The sequence below is a fragment of the Rhinatrema bivittatum genome, chromosome 4, assembly GCF_901001135.1.
Source record: "Rhinatrema bivittatum chromosome 4, aRhiBiv1.1, whole genome shotgun sequence".
Classification (NCBI taxonomy): Eukaryota; Metazoa; Chordata; class Amphibia; order Gymnophiona; family Rhinatrematidae; genus Rhinatrema; species Rhinatrema bivittatum.
In genome coordinates, this window is record NC_042618.1 from 58,677,860 (window position 1) to 58,681,666 (window position 3,807).

The window sequence follows — 3,807 nt, forward strand, 5'->3', positions numbered from 1 at the left end:
TAATAAGACAATCATGAGAATATAAATAGACACAAGCGTTAAGCCAGTTTTCTTATTATGTAGTATATTATTGTAAAACTCCCTTAAATCACTGGCTAGGTATCCTAATTGTTACCTCACAATCAGGCCGATACAGTAAAGCGCGGCCGCAGTTACCCCGTTTCTAACCCGCTTTGGGCGCACAATTTGGATGCGTAAGGCGAACCCGCGATTCAGTATCCGGTTTTACGCGTCCTTACCGCTTCTTGAAATCGGCGCGAATGCCTTTCCGCCCGCGGCATGTATATGATATGTTAATGTTCGGATTAGCTATTCCCTCCGATACAGTAACGTGCACTCCGATTATCTCCTTTTTAACCTGATATTTTGCCGCGTCTTTATCCTGCAAATTTACCGCCGGCTGAGAAACGCTGGAAATGCTCGGCAGATTGGAGAGGTGAACAGGGGGGGGGCCGGCAGCAAGGAGAACCCATCCGACCGGAGAACCCAGCAGCAAGACCGGAGGAGGTATGTATATGTTTCGGTTTAACTGTACCATCCATACGTCCATGCCTGGGCCTCTCTGCAGCTCCGGAGACAGGACCGCCTCTACTGACGCCGGAAAGATGGGCACCCAGAGATATGGGCGCCCAAAGAGATGTGCGCCCGTAAACATAGGCGTCCGTAAAGGCGGAGACAGGAACGCCTCTACGGACGCCGGAAAGATGGGCACCCAAAGAGATGTGCACCCTTAAACATAGGCGTCCGTAAAGGCGGAGACAGTACCGCCTCTACGGACGCCGGAAAGATGGGCGCCCAGAAAGATGGGTGCCCAAAGAGATGTGCGCCCGTAAACATAGGCGTCCGTAAAGGCGGAGACAGGACCGCCTCTACGGGCGCCCAGAGAGATGGGCGCCCAGAGAGATGGGCGCCCAAAGAGATGTGCACCCATGAACATAGGCGTCCATAAAGGCCGAGACAGGAACGCCTCTATGGACGCCAGAAAGATGGGCGCCCATAAACATAGGCGTCCGTAAAGGCAGAGACAGGAACGTCTCTACGAACGCCGGAAAGATGGGCATCCGCTAGGGATCCTGAGGCTCCGGTTCCTCTACGGGCGCCTATATGATTGGCTATACGGAGGCTTCCTCCTGCGTCTGGAATAAGGCTGTATTAGACGCTGAGATCAGAACGCACAAAGGAATACAAACAGTGTTGCTGATCCATGTATGTTCATCTCCCCCTAACCCATGTCCATGCTTCTTTTTTCAATCTGTATATATTTCCTGTTTTTCTTAATGTGACAGATTGTGTGTCAGCTATATCTGCATTGAAAACAATTTAAAAAATACTTTGCTGTAGTTTACTCTGAACAGTCATGGAGGTTTATCTTTCCCTTTCTCTCTCGCCACATTGATCTGTAACATAATTTTTGTGTGCTGCCATTCCAGCTGTGCACCAGAGAGCCTACAGTGTGGCAGATGTAAGCATGTATGAGTTGTTAAAGGATTTATATGTGTTCATCTATTAATTTGAATTTGTGTGTTTTCCTCTGTTGTATTCCATGCAGGCCGTAGGAACATGGCGAACCGAATGCACGCCCAATTTCGGCGCCTGAACAGTTCGTAGCAATATTCCCGTGGCGGAACTAAAGGGACGCCTAAGTCTAGGCTTCAGCGTCTCATAAGTTCCGCCGTAGGAACGTCTGTAAAGTTCTGCTTTAGTAACATGGCGGAGCAAAGGGGCCGGAAGCAGGTGGCACGGCGCTCGCACGTGCAATGACACGTCCAGACGGCCATTTTCTAAAAGGTTTTCAGAATGCCAAGAGGGCGGTTGCCAAATTTTTGTGACAGGGATGTAAAGCTGCTGGCCGAACTGGTGGCCGCAGATGAGTAGCACCTCTTCTTCCGCCCTGGGCGCCCGTGGGACCAGGACAGGGCCGACGAGTCCTGGCGGGCGCTCAGGGCACGATTCAACGCCCAAGCTTAGTTTCCGAGGGAGGTAAGTTCATAGGCCTCTGTTTCTTGTTCTGTTGTAACGCACATGGGAAACTACAAGTTAAACATCTTAGATTTGTGGGTTTGTTTGTATTGCTGTGTGTGACAGTTGGAAACTGACACTTGACTTGTTAGAACCAAGCAATTAACATTTATTTGGGTGGTTGAAGTATTTGGGTGGTTGAAGTATTTGGGTACTACTTTTGTATTGGGATGGGGATGACAAATGTAAAAATGACACTTCACTTGTTAGACTTGTTGGGTTTGAATTTATTTTTTACTCTAAAAGTTGTAGTTCAACTTCCGTTTCCTTTTGCTATTGTATAACTGACAGGTTGAGGCATTGAAGAAACGGGCGCGCAGGATCCGGAAGAAGGAGCCAGAATACCAGAGGGCCCTGCGGGCCCACAGAGGAGAGGACAGTAGGTGCAGTTAATAGATTTAACGGTTGACCTGAAAGCGATAAAGTGATCGAGAATAGTACTATTGTACTATTCTCGATCTTTGCATGCGCAGCTGTGACAATTTAAATATTTCTGTTTTCAGAGAGCAGCACGAATGATGGCGGCAGTGATGGTGGCAGTGATGAAGAATATGCTCCGCCGGAACAACGCCACGGTGAGCCTTTAATAGCATCAGCATACTTTGCCATTTGTCGCGCCGATGAAATTTGCACATGTAGATGTTTGTAATGGTACAGGTTATGTTCCCGGTTAAAATGTTGCTAGGTTCTGTTTCTTACGCTGTTGTGCATGAATTCATGTGGGAAGGGGTTAACGCTTTAATTTTTTTCTCTTTTCAGATACATCAGACGGAGAGATGGAGCCCCACCCTTTAATCCTGCCCCCCCCCATTATGGAGCGTCCCCCCTGTGATCCTTCCCGTCCCAGTTTTTCACACCCACCCCCATTTTGGATCGCCTCTCCGTAATTTTGCCAGTCCCCATATATCATGCCCCCCCCCCCCCCTAATTTTCCGGTCCAATTCTCTCCTGCCCCACCCGCCCCGCCTGCCATGGGGAGATGAGGAGGGCAGCGTCGTTGACGTTGTCGGCCCTGCCTCTCCAGGGCTGTCCGGGGCTGGTGTTCCGCCGGAGGGCAGTATTGAGGGGCGCCTGGACTCGATGCTGTACTTCCTGGCGCAGATCACTAGCCGCCTGGACACCCTGGAGGGAATGGCAGTGCAGGCAGTGACGATCCTGCACGACCTGCGCCTTGGCCAGCTGGAGATGATTGAGCTCCTGCGAGCAATCGCAGGAGCTCAGTCCCTTCTCGTCTTGGTGCGGGCTCCTGCAGGACCGGCACCGCCTGAGGACCGTCAATGACGATGCTCCTCCTCCTCCCCCATGGCATGCTCCGTCCCCTTTTTTCCCCAACGCCCACCCAGGTAAATATATTTTTGTAAACAGTTAAATTTTATTTTCAAGTACATATATTTTTTGGAATTGAAAAAGTTGATTCGTTTCCTTTTCACAATCGATTGCATGCGACTTTTTTTTTTTTTTTATATTTTTCAAATTATAACATTTACAATGAAATGATATAATCAGGTATTACATATTTTCATACATCACAACTTTTAAAGAAAATATAATTGTATTCCAGCCCACATCTTGGAGGAGAAGAGAGTTACACTCCTTCGCTCCCTGAAGAAGGAGTGTAACTCACTCCAAAACCCTGCAGAGTCGGAGGATTAACTTCAGGACTCAGATAAGTGCACATTAAATGTTGTTCTGTGCACTATCTCATGTTGACCACAGCCAAAGCGTTTTAGAGCCTGTACAAAGACAGTGGTGAGGAATGACCGATGATTAATCTGGATATTGTGCTTT

The 3,807-nt window shown here is 48.7% G+C and overlaps 1 long non-coding RNA gene across 1 annotated transcript; it reads left to right on the forward strand.

The window, feature by feature from the left end:
* Positions 1-429: 429 nt before the first annotated feature.
* On the forward strand, positions 430-3,503 carry LOC115089840. Its single transcript, XR_003856250.1, has 3 exons — positions 430-2,398; positions 2,523-2,594; positions 2,779-3,503. It is a non-coding gene; the product is annotated as an uncharacterized LOC115089840 (long non-coding RNA).
* Positions 3,504-3,807: the final 304 nt, after the last annotated feature.